The sequence below is a fragment of the Scylla paramamosain genome, chromosome 44, assembly GCF_035594125.1.
Source record: "Scylla paramamosain isolate STU-SP2022 chromosome 44, ASM3559412v1, whole genome shotgun sequence".
NCBI classification, from domain to species: Eukaryota; Metazoa; Arthropoda; class Malacostraca; order Decapoda; family Portunidae; genus Scylla; species Scylla paramamosain.
The window spans coordinates 12,123,473-12,135,972 of record NC_087194.1 but is presented as its reverse complement, the minus strand read 5'-3'; the positions used below and the strand labels follow the sequence as shown (position 1 = coordinate 12,135,972).

General features: G+C 40.6%; 1 long non-coding RNA gene across 1 annotated transcript in view; it reads right to left on the bottom strand.

Moving 5' to 3' along the window:
• Positions 1 to 12,500, bottom strand: part of LOC135094097 (uncharacterized) — a 77,600-nt gene that overhangs the window by 63,530 nt on the left and 1,570 nt on the right. Inside the window, exon 2 of the long non-coding RNA XR_010263595.1 lies at positions 3,217 to 3,260. This is a non-coding gene — a long non-coding RNA (uncharacterized LOC135094097). The remainder of the gene's footprint in view (positions 1 to 3,216; positions 3,261 to 12,500) is intronic.

The window sequence follows — 12,500 nt, the reverse complement described above, 5'->3', positions numbered from 1 at the left end:
ATGTTTGCTGCTACTTCGTGGTGGTGCTTGTTGTTGTTGTTCGTGGTGGTGCTTGTTGTTGTTGTTGTTGTTGTTGTTGTTGTTGTTGTTGTTGGAGGAGGAGGAGGAGGATGTAGTTTTTGCGGGGGAAGACAATAGACGAAGTTTTAGCAAGAGGTTATGGGAAATGACTCGTCTATTTAAACATTAACTGTGAAAATCTTACGGTTCCTTTTCCTCTCTCTAGAAAATAATAAAAATCTAAATTGTAAAGTCTGATGTACAACACTTTAATGCACTTCTGGTCACTGGAAGACGCTTACCAAGGAAATGAATGACACAGGAAGCTTTCCTCATTGTTCATGAATAGAGAACCTGAACTCACCTAGAGATGAACTGGCTACACAATTTAATGAACTGAATGATGTATGGGACCTTCCTCACTGCCTGTAGCTAGAGAACTTGAACTAGAGATGAACTGGCTAGAGAACTTAATGAACTGAATGGTGAATGGGACCTTCCTCACTGTCTGTAGCTAAAGAACTTGAGCTAGAGATGAACTGGCTACAGAACTTAATGAACTGAATGGTGAATGGGACTTTCCTCACTGCCTGTAGCTAGAGAACTTGAACTAGAGATGAACTGGCTAGAGAACTTCATAACGAGACTTTCCTCACTGCCTGTAGCTAGAGAACTTGAACTAGAGATGAACTGGCTAGAGAACTTCATAACGAGACTTTCCTCATTGTCTGTAGCTAGAGAACTTGATCAAGATGCACAGTCGTTGCTCTCTCTCTCCCTGGACGCCTTGAAATGCAACAGTACTCACGCAAGGAGTCTGTTTAAGAGAAATTCTGTGTGATGCATTCTGAGTTGCGTCACGTTGTATGAGTGTGTCTCCTGCTTTTTATGGAATGGGGCGTGAGTGCGTCAAGGATCGAACAAGTAACAAGCGGTGCGCGTGTGGGCGGCAAGAAGGCGTGTGTTGGTAATACTGCCGCGTGGGTATTCAAGGCTCCGTGGCAATGAGGATAACGAGGCTGTTGTTTTGTGCACCAACGTTTGGCAGAAAATTCATGTGTCTTTTAACTTATCGATCATTCAGTGAGTCTCCCAGTGTCTGTTCATCAACCTATCTATCTATTTATCTATCTATCTAAATATCTATCTACCTACTTACCGACCTACTTATTTATTTATCTAACTACCTACATATCTGCCTATATCACACACACACACACACACACACACACACGCACGCACGCACGCACACACACACACACACTAAAATTATCCACTGACACGACTAATGCTAAAAAGTCTAAACTTTCTCTCTCTCTCTCTCTCTCTCTCTCTCTCTCTCTCTCTCTCTCTCTCTCTGAGGCAGAGGGTGAAGGAAGGGCTTAATGGCATATTTGTAATGTTTATTAGTCCTCAGATTGGGAGGGAGGGAGAGGATTGGGAGGGACGGAGAGGAAAAGGGAGAGGGAGGAAGAGGGAGAGGGGAGGGAGAGGAAGGGAGAGAGGGAGGGAGGGAAGAAACGTGGAAGCAAAGAAGGATGGAGAGAGAGAGAGAGAGAGAGAGAGAGAGAGAGAGAGAGAGAGAGAGAGAGAGAGAGAGAGAGAGAGAGAGAGAGAGAGAGAGGTAACGGGGGGTTGGTGGACTCCATTACTTAAGAATGAGTCAATCCACACTAATGGTGAAACAGCGTGATTCTCTCTCTCTCTCTCTCTCTCTCTCTCTCTCTCTCTCTCTCTCTCTCTCACCAACAAACCAGTATTTTCATCCTATTATTATTATTATTATTATTATTATTATTAGTAATATTATCAGTATAGCGTGCAGTTTCCGTGGCGGCCGTGGAGCAGCGCGGGCGTGTCGTGGACGAACACAACAGAACACTTGCGTGGAAACAAAGTGTGTGTGTATTTGCGTGCTTCCCCCTACGTCTGTGTGTGCGCACATGTGTGTGTTTCCATGTGCGTGTGTGCGCGGCCTGTAGGTAACACATCTGGCTTGAAAATGTGGACGTGTGCTGGTATGTGTGTGTGTGTGTGTGTGTTTGCGTGGGTGTGGGCGTGGGTGTGCGTGGGCGTGCGTGCATGTGTGTGGCTGTCACGTGCATGGAAGGCTTTGAAAGGAACGATGAATATTGGTCAGTGACAAACAAAATAACACAACATTGTGGAATTGAAAATAACAAGACGAAGACACAAGAAATAGACAAAATGAATTTCAGAACAACAACAACAACAACAAATAACAATACTGTGAAACTGAAAATAAGGAGGTAAGGAAACAAAGAAAAGAAAAAGCAGATTTTAACAACAACAACATCAATAGCTGAAAAAATACAACAGAACAATGTGGAATAAAAAAAAAGATAGAGACAAGAAAATATATAGAAGCGGAATTTAAGCACCATACAAAAAAAAAAAAAAAAAAAAAAATCGTGAAACTTCTTTGAATACAAAATAAAAAAAAAAGTGTTGAGTGTTTAAAATAAAAAGACAAAAGTGTGCATATGGCTGAAGCAAACGAGAGTCTTACGAGAAACAAAAGGCAATCGTTTCGGGAAAATATGAGTATGATTGAGAATGATTTGAATACAGTTTTACTACAAAAAAAAAAAAAAAGAAAAAATCGTCATGGAAATTAAATACAGTGAAGACACGATGACATAATTATAAGATTGACAAACTTTCAAGTAATCGAGAAAAAACAAAGAAGTAACAGAAGGAATGGAAATGATAATAATAATAATAATAATAATAATAATAATAATAATAATAATAATAATAATAATGCAGAGAACTAAAACATTGGGAAGAAAGAAGAGGGAAGAAGAATAAGAGCAAGAACACAAGAGAAAGAAAGGGAAGGAAAAAAAATAACGGAAGAAATAAGAAAAGTAATAATAGAATAAATAAGAAAAGTAGGAAAACGCTCAAAGAAAGGAAAGAGAGCAAACAAACAAACGAACAAACATACTAAAATACACAGACATAGAAAAATAACAAAAAAAAAATTCCGTAAAATACAAAAGTAAAAAACAAAAAAAAAACAAGAGAAAAGAAAAACAAATAAAAAGAAAAACAAATCAACAAGCAAGTAAGAAAAGATTACGAGAGAGAGAGAGAGAGAGAGAGAGAGAGAGAGAGAGAGAGAGAGAGAGAGAGAGAGAGAGCCCTGACACCACCACCACGATGTACGAGGGACCTGCAGCCTGTACTTACCAGAGAACCCGCTGGACCTGAAGAGGGGCCTGCTGGGGTACAACCTGCAAAACAAGACACAGGGCGAGTACTGCAGGAGGAGGAGGAGAAGGAGGAGGAGGAAGAGGAGGAGGAAGAGGAGGAGAAAAGGACAGGTTGTGTGTGTGTGTGTGTGTGTGTGTGTGTGTGTGTGTGTGTGTGTGTGTGTGTGGTGTAAGAACAAAATTAGAAAAACATTGTGTTCAGGTCTTTTTGATGAAATATGATATAGTTTGTTTGAATGAGGTGAAAACACCTTTACGAGTACGTGTGTGTCTTCCAGGATATGTATCTTATATGAGTAACAATAAAACGTCGCCCCATCGTGGTGGTACAGTGGATATGGTGAAAAACTATTTAGCTCAGTCTACCCTGCGTGTTGACACTAGTACTGAGGATCAGGTGTGGCTCCAGTTTCGCTCACTGCCAGGAGTTGTTGTTGCGGCGTGTTATATCCCGCCGAGTGACTCTCCATATTTCTCCCATGATTCTTTTGCATCCATCCAAGACAAAGTGATAGAAAATGGAAATGAAAAGAAATATGTAATTATTGGTGACTTAAATGCAAGATTTGGAGAGTTTGTGCGTGAATTACCGATGCGTGCTGAGTTACCAGATTATTATGACTATTCTTACCCTCGCATTCCTGACCATGTCGACAGGCTTAATGATAATGCCTATGTTCTGGCCACTCTGTGTATAGACCATAAATTTGTTGTTGTTAATAATTTAAGAGTTAGAGAGAAAGAGTTTACAAGCAATGTAACATACAGGCAAGGTGATGTGTGTGGATATCGGAGCTGGATATATGCATGACATCAAGTAATATGGTTAACCATATTGATGAGTTTAGTGTACATCAGACAGATTTCCTACCCTCTGACCATGCTCCTGTTTCATTGCAATTATCAGTACCTGGCATAGATATTAGTGATCTTTTCAACAGAGCTTGTCAGCTTGGGTGAACATGCGATACTGAAACACTCAAACCACAATGCATTTGTAAAGGAAACCAATTAATTGGCCATGTATTGATCAAGAGGCTTTTGTGGACAACATATCTAATACTAATGTAGACACCAATGTTTTTGATGTGAATGAGTTTGCCAAAAATGTAGCTGAAGTCTTATATGAGTGTTCTCAGGCAAGTCAAGGTAATGTTGTTGGTACTGATAACGTAACCAGAAATACAAACCGTTGGGATAGGATTCTACATGATCGTGATGATGCTAGAGTTTGGAAGGCCATTGACTGGAAGGGTAAATTTCAAAATAGACCTACTGTTCATGATTCTCCTACTGATGACGAATTTAAAACCTTTTTTGAGACTGTGACTGACCTTGATTTATTGGATGATTTTGAGGAGAACAATGTCCCTAATATTAATATTCCAGTGTTAGATGAGAGTATTACTACCGATGAAGTGACAGTACAGATTAAGAAAATGAAAGCAGATAAAGCTTGTGGTCCTGATGGAATAGCATCTGGTGTGCTCCAGCTACTCCCAGCAAACTGGATAGTCATTCTGACTGTGTTATTCAATTCTGTCTTCCTCTCTGCCAGTTACCCAGTGAGTTGGACCACAGCGAAGTTCTTTACAATATTTAAGAAAGGTAATAGGCAGGAAGCTAGAAATTACCGAGGAATCTCTGTGTTAAATAGCATTACCAAAGTTTACGATTTAATATTGTGTGAAAGGCTTCGGGCCTGGTTTATTCCTTATAGAGAACAAGCAGGAGCTCAGAAAGGACGAGGATGCACTGAACATATTGTAACTTTGCGACTGTTAACTGATTTTGCAAAAAAAAAGGAAAAACAACCCTATTTGTCACATTTGTCGATTTTTCCCAGGCTTACGATCTTGTAGCTAGACGAATTTTGTTTAAGATTTTACAGAGACTTGGTTGTGGTGGAGTTATGTTGGCTGCACTGATTGCTATGTACCGTGTCACCGACAGCATTCTTGGCACAGTAGTAATATCGGCCACAATTGGTGTACGCCAAGGGTCCCCCACTTCATGCCTCCTCTTTATATTATATGTTAATGACTTAATTAAACTTGTCAAAGAAAGTTGTGCACCAGAAGGTTTCCTCTCCTGGCTCCATCTACTGGTATTAATGGACGACACAGTCCTGTTAGCCACCTCTAGAGCAAGCATGTTAAGAAAACTAGAAACTTTAAAGCAATTTTGTGATAATTACGGGATGAAAATTAATGTTTCAAAGACTAAGTTTTTTTGTAATTTGTGGAACTACGAGAGATAAAGAACCATTGAAGGTTGGTGAATTAGTAGTAGAGTCATGCAGCCAATATATATACCTAGGTTCCCCATTTACTTGTGATGGTTGTGTCTCTTCTTCTGTCAAGGTTCATGCCAGTACTAAGATGGCTCATGTCAATAAATTCATTTGCTTTTTAAAGAAAAATAATGACATACCATTTGTTGTAAAGAAGAGAATATTTGATGCTGCACTAATGTCAGGCCATACTGTACGGCTGTGAATCCTGGCTGAATGCTGATTTGAGGCCTATAACTAGACTTTACAACTTATGTATTAAACAATTGCTTTGTGTTAGAACAACAACCTGTAATGACATGTGTTATGTGGAATTGGGTTACCCTCCACTGAAAGACCTTGTGCTGAGCAGACAAAGAAAGTTTTTTAAAAAGATGTGGCAAGAAAGAGTGCATATGAATGATGACCCCTTGATCTTTGCTATTAAAACCACTCTTAATAATAGACTTAATACAAGATCTTTTATTTCTCAGTTAATTAACGATGACAGAAATGATATACATATTGCTATGGAAAAATTAAAGTGTGACATATCTGCCTCAGATTCCTCCAGGAGAGTAACATACAAAGCAATAAATCCCAGTCTATCGGTTCATGATATCTACACCCGCAAAAAGGGAATCAGAGAAGACCTAAGAATTAATTTCACAAGATTTCGTCTGTCGGCACATTGGTTAGCAGTTGAGGTGGGCAGGTGGAAAAGACGGGGGCGTGGCCGCCTACCTCTAGAGGAGCGGCTGTGTCCCTGCGGACAAGTACAGACAGAAGTTCATGTCATCGAGCAATGTCCCCTCTCACAACACATCCGTGACACATATACATATTCTACACTACAGGAACTATTCAGTGGCTCCTTTGATAATACAAGACTATGTATTATTATAAGCTCAATCTTGAACTTATATTCCCACAATTTGTGACATATTTAGGTATTAGGGTTATGTAACATTAGTTGTCATATTGGTGACCTGTTTCTTTTCTGTAATGAATAAGATTTATTATAGTACTGAGTTATGTTGGACTCATAAATTAATATTGTTATGTAATTATTACTGTAAGTGCAAGATGTTGTGGTCAATAAAACTATGAACTATGAACTATGTGTACGCGCGCACTAGATGAAAAGAGAACGGCATACATAGATTCATAAACTAAAAGGGAAGCTAACGATAAAATAGTGTATTTTAACTAACTACTCGTTCTTTAAACACTCATTCACCCTACAGGAAAATCTAACCTTTTGTCCTTATGTAACAGAAACGAGATTAAGTGAAAATGAGGCATTAGTAATGGTGGAGATGCAGAGGAGAGGAAAGGAGAGGAGAGCAGTGAGAGAGGAAGGTAGACGGAAGGAAAGGAGAGGATAAGTAGAGAAGGGAAGATACTTAGGAGAAACTGGAGAGAGAGAGCGGAGAGAGAGAGAGAGGGTATACGATGGAGAGAGAGGAGGAGGATGCAAAGCAGGGAAGGAAGGAAGGAAGGAAGAGAGGGAAGGAAGGAAGATATGATTTAGAAATAAGGGAAAGATGAGGAAAAAAAAAAACATGGTTGAAAGATGGAATCAAATGGAAAAGCAAGGGGGGAAAAATAGAAAAAAAGAGAGGGTTAAAAGAAAACAAAAGAAGAATAAAGAAATAAAAGAGGGAAAAAATACGTAAAGAGAGATGGAGTATTGAAGGAGATGGAAAAGAAAAGAAGAAGAAAGAATAAAGAAAGGAAAAGAGATAAATATAAATGAAGAAATGAAGAAAAGGAAGAAGAGAAAGATGAAAACAAAGGGAGAGAATGGGAAATGGGAAAGACAAAAAGACGAGATGCAAAGAGTGACAGGAAATGAAAGGGAAAGGAGAGTTTGCAAAGAAAGTGAGTGAGGGAGAGGGGAAAAGAGACACGAGGGGGAACAAGAGAGAAGGAGGAATTAGAGGAAGACCTGAAGTGAATGAGTGAACCTGACACCAGACACAAGTAACAATAACAATAACAATAACAATAAGTAAGAACAAGTAACAATAACAATAATATTTCACGTCACCAAAGAAAAATATTGGTGTTATTTGTCACATACTGCTAAAATAACTACTACTGCTGCTCCTCCCCCTCTCTCCTCCTACTGCTACTACTATTACTACTACTACTACTACGTAATACCACCACCATCACCACCACTTACTTCTCCATCCCTCCTCATCACCACTGCTACCACTACCACCACCACCAACACTAGCTTCCCTCTCCTCTTCCGACCACCACCACCACCACCACTACCTTCACCCCTCCCACCCACCACCACCACCACCGCCACCACTAGCACTAACACCCCCCTCCCCCTTCCCCCCGCTGGCCTGGCGCTGGGGGGGGCGGGTCCACCATGATGGCCTCGCCTCTCAATATCAAGAGTGAGGAGGTGATAAGCCCAGACTAGTCAGCGTGTACCTACAGGTGAGAGAGAGAGAGAGAGAGAGAGAGAGAGAGAGAGAGAGAGAGAGAGAGAGAGAGAGAGAGAGAGAGAGAGAGAGAGAGAGAGAGAGAGAGGAGAGAGAGAGAGAAAGAATTTCTATTTGTAATAAATTTGGTATTCATAAAAAAAATAAAAAGTTCTCTCTCTCTCTCTCTCTCTCTCTCTCTCTCTCTCTCTCTCTCTCTCTCTCTCTCTCTCTCTCTCTCTCTCTCATCACTCACCTGCTCGAATCAATTAGCAGCACCTCCCTTAACCTCCCCTCCCCTCCCCTATGCAGGTTACCGGGGCTGGCCAGCTGCGCGGCGGGGGGCATGGACCCCCTCAAGGCCATGGACCATAACAGGGAAGCTTACATGTGTGTGTGTGTGTGTGTGATGTGTGTGTGTGTGTGTGTGTGTGTGTGTGTGTGAAACGAAGCAGGGATACATACTTTGGTTGAAAATGACACTTTCTCATGATGATGATGATGATCATGATGGTAACAGCAGTAATAGAAGTAGTAGCAATAATAATAATAATAATAATAATAATAATAATAATAATGATACTACTACTGCAACTAATAATAATAACAATACTAACAACAACGATAATAATAAAACAACAACAACAACAACAACAACAACTTACTACTACTACTACTACTACTACTACTACTACTACTACTAATAGTAGAAGTAGTTGTAGTAGTAGTAGTGTTGCTTTTTTGGTTTCATGGTTGAGAGAGAGAGAGAGAGAGGAGAGAGAGAGAGAGAGAGAGAGAGAGAGAGAGAGAGAGAGAGAGAGAGAGAGAGAAAGGAAGGGAAGGAGGAGGAGGAGGAGGAGGAAAAGGGAGGGGAGGGAGGAAAACTTGAATTACATCGCTTCGGGAGAGAGAGAGAGAGAGAGAGAGAGAGAGAGAGAGAGAGAGAGAGAGAGAGAGAGAGAGAGAGGATACTATCAATCTCTCTCTTAGGTTAGAGGGGGAAGATTCACTGATTTACACCCTCGGAACATATTTTCGCGATCATGCTCCTGACTTTTTTCCTCCCTCCTCCTCCTTCCTCCTTTCCTCCTCCTCCTCCTCCTCCTCCACCCTTCGTATCCTTCCTCTCCCTCAATAGATCTTCCCTCTTTCCCGCTCTCTTGCTCTTTTCTCGCGTGAAGGTGTTCGCGAAAGTTAAGCGCGTCTAAATTAAGCGTGTTGGTGTGGCGACCCTCTCCCCCCGCTCTCACTCCTCTCCTCTCTTATGCCCCCTCCCACCGCCACCCTACAATGTGTTAGCGTCTGTAGATCACACCAACCATGTTTCCAGTCCTTGCTTCCTGGTTCTCTCTCTCTCTCTCTCTCTCTCTCTCTCTCTCTCTCTCTCTCTCTCTCTCTCTCTCTCCGTCTATTTAATTTTTCCCTCTTTTCTCCTCTCTTTTAAGCATTTTCCCCTTCCTTTTCTACGTTCTCCTATCTCACTCTCTCTCTCTCTCTCTCTCTTCTCACTCTCTCTCTCTCTCTCTCTCTCTCTCTCTCTTCACTCTCTCTCTCTCTCTCTCTCTCTCTCTCTCTCTCTCTCTCTCTCTTTCTGTCCCCTTTCTAATCTTTTCCTTTGTCATCTCCCCTCATTTACCTATTTTTCTTTCTTTTCTTTCGTCCATCAAGTTTCCTTTCTTCGTTTCTAATACGATTTTCATTATCTTCCCCCTTGTAATTATTTTCATTTTCTTTCTCTTTTCATTCATCATGCTTCCTTTCCATCATTTTCCGATTCTACCCCTTTCCCCCCCCTCTCTCTCTCTCTTTATATATACATATTGTCCCGCGAGTTAAGGGACATACTTCGAGATTTAATAGTTTAAGTAATTCTAAGTCGAAAATACTTTATAGGCATATGCTGTGTTTTGCTTATTTTTGCCAGAAATTAACATGTTGTTGTGTTTCAGGGGGTGGGGGGGTAGGACTCCACCTCCTCCCTTCCCGCCTTGGCGCGCTTAGTCCTCCTGGTGCCACGCTGCAGTTTTTTATTTATTTATTTATTTTTTTTTGTGTACAATCTCTGCAATCAAAGCCATACAGGAGACAGAAAATGACAAACTAAAATTTTGTATGTGTCAGTGAAGAAAATGTATAGGTAACACAGCAATATAGTGGTTAAGTCTATTTTTTTTAATCATACATGGCAACACACAGCAACTTCCATCCCGCCAACTGTTTACGCTTTGACATGTAAGTGACAGGGCGCCCCATCAGGTGGCTGCCAAAGTGCAACTCTTCGCTACGGTGAAGGTGCCTTTCACATTCAGTAACAGTGAGTATTCGGACATGATATTCATTCTGTGGTGGGAATGCCCGGGCTGGTGCAGGAGGATAAAGACGCAGGCATCCAGACAGAAGACACCCAGATGGCAGTGTTCTACAGAATGTGTCTGCTTCTTGGTGAGAAAGAATGTTTCCCCAGTACTTCTGCAGCAGCTGAACGTACTGGAGCAGCTCAACACAGTATCACTTAAAAAGAATATCAAATAATTTAAATAATTTTTTACAGGAGGCAGGAAAGCTGGGCAGCCGTCATGAACCTGTTGAGTTGCCACGTATGTTTAAAATGTAGCACTTAACCACTACACTGCTGTATTACATGTACATTTTCTTCAGTGACTCATACAAAAAAATAATTTATCATTTAGTGTTTCCTGTAAGGCTTTGACTGCATAGACTGTACACAAAAATGATCACTGGATGCTGCGCGGCGCCACTCGTTACGCAGAGAGCCAGGGAGGGAAGGAGGCGGCGGAGACCCACCCAGGCGAGCGGTTCCCGCCACACACAACTTACACGTCAATTTCTTGCAAAATAAAGCAAAACACACCATTTCTGTATAAAATATTTTCGACTTGGAATTACTTAAACTATCAGATCCCGAAGTATGTAACTCAAGGGACACCCTGTATTTATTCGCGCGCGTGTGTAATCCTTTGTAATACAACTTTTCTGCTCAATAGACCTGTATACTTGATGCAATTATATACTACTACTACTACTACTACTACTACTACTACTACTAATACTATTACTGCTACTACTATTATTACAACAACAACAACAACAACAACCTGCTGCTACTACTACTACTACTACTACTACTATTACTACTGTTGCTTCAGCATTTACTGTTATGATCAGTACGAGTCATCACCACTACACCTAAAGTAACTATTACTGCAGGAAGAACGAAGCAGTATTAATAGCAACAACAGATTGAAAAATGAACAGTTTTTCTCGTGATCAAAGGGAATTCCTGCTTCATAACGTCAACAGCTGGTCAGGTTAGCAAGACAATACTACTTATCTTCCACCAACTCTTCACACTTAAGCTATTATTTGATTAATAGTCTGAAATATGCTTGTTACAACCTTCATCTGGTGTTCCTTCAGTGCATCCACAATACTTCTCTTTAGTCTTCGTGTAGTTATCACATTAATAGCACACATCCTTTACGTAGCCTTACATTCACGTGTAGTTATCACATTAATAGCACACATCCTTTACGTAGCCTTACATTCACGTGTAGTTATCACATTAATACCACACATCCTTTACGTAGCCTCACATTGAAGGTATTATTATATCTGTTATCTGATATGTACTTCTCGTTACACCCATCGCCCTCATTGCTTCATTCAGTATTCACTGCCTCTGTAATCCTTTTCATCCTTGCCCTCCACCATCTCGTCAAGTTATCCTATTAATTACATATTTCTTGTAGTAACCTAACATTATATCTTTTATCTGAAATGTACTTCTCGTTACAGCCATCACCCTCATTGCTTCATTCAGTATTCAGTACGTCTATCATCCTTTTCGTTCTTTCTCTCCGCCATCTCGTCAAGTTATCTTGTTTATTACATATTTCCGTAGCACCCTAAGAAGCAAGTTACTATTATATCTATCATCTAAAATGTTCTTCTTGCCTCACCCACCACCCTTGTATTGCATCACCTTAAGATTCAATACACTGAAACACCGAGCAACTCACCTGAGAGCTCCAATAAACCTGAGCACAGAGAGACAGGCACCGTGGCAAAGATTGGAACCTGAAAGCCGAGCACGGGAAACCACCACATTACTGAACAAGTCATCAGGAACACACCTCCGGACTTCTGTGTGTCATTGCCAGTTTAGTAGTTTAACAATTTACTGAGAAAGTTTGATGCACTTAAGTTATGATGATACAAGTTTAAAGCGGGGTAAATCAAGATAGCGTATCTTAACCTATACTTAAATATATAGTAATACATTAAAGTACATCGTAGGAGGAGAAGAGGCGATGAAAATATTGATGGATGGAAAGTGGAGGTGATGAAGGCAGTGGGAAAAATAGACACAGAAATAGATGAAAATACAAAAGATAGGAGACAAGAAGAAAAAAGTGATCGAAATACTAAAAGGACATAGGAAACAGCGAAAATAAGGATACTGAAACACTGTAGAAGATAAAAAGCGGAAGTGATGAAAATACAGAAAGACAGGAGACGGAAGAT